This window comes from Penaeus monodon, chromosome 21 (genome assembly GCF_015228065.2).
Source record: "Penaeus monodon isolate SGIC_2016 chromosome 21, NSTDA_Pmon_1, whole genome shotgun sequence".
Taxonomy (NCBI): Eukaryota; Metazoa; Arthropoda; class Malacostraca; order Decapoda; family Penaeidae; genus Penaeus; species Penaeus monodon.
The window spans coordinates 37,347,493-37,347,711 of record NC_051406.1 but is presented as its reverse complement, the minus strand read 5'-3'; positions in this window follow the sequence as shown (position 1 = coordinate 37,347,711).

Genomic DNA, 219 nt, shown 5'->3' with positions numbered 1-219 from the left:
AAACGAAACAAACACACAACTACACCATAATCTGCACCATAAAAAGCCAATAACGAGAGCACACACGCACGAACACCCCCCCCCCCCATCCGGCTTTTCTCATAGGAACTCCGGCTTCAGATTTAATTTAGCCGGTTCCATCTTTGTTAATTTTTATTTATGCTTTTAGTGTCATCTTATTGGTTAATGAATATTTTTTTTTAATTTTGATTAGGAACG